Genomic DNA, 279 nt, shown 5'->3' on the forward strand with positions numbered 1-279 from the left:
AGAGCAGAGCCAAATGATTCTTTAAAATATACCATCAAATAATTTTTTCAAAGTACCTGAGGACCTCTGCTGGACATCAGACACCCACTGCTGGACTGTTTCTTGCTGTACAGATAACTCAGCGCTGACTTTCTCCAGGTCCTTTGTTACCTCTGTAATCCTTTGTACAGTCTGTCCTAAAGAAATATCTGTGTTAACAAATGCTGAGACAAAATTTAAAAAGAAAAAACATTATCCATATTTGCCTAGTCAGTACCTTGATGTATCTTTTGGCCAGTG

This window comes from Etheostoma spectabile, chromosome 2 (assembly GCF_008692095.1).
Source record: "Etheostoma spectabile isolate EspeVRDwgs_2016 chromosome 2, UIUC_Espe_1.0, whole genome shotgun sequence".
In the NCBI taxonomy this organism is placed as follows: Eukaryota; Metazoa; Chordata; class Actinopteri; order Perciformes; family Percidae; genus Etheostoma; species Etheostoma spectabile.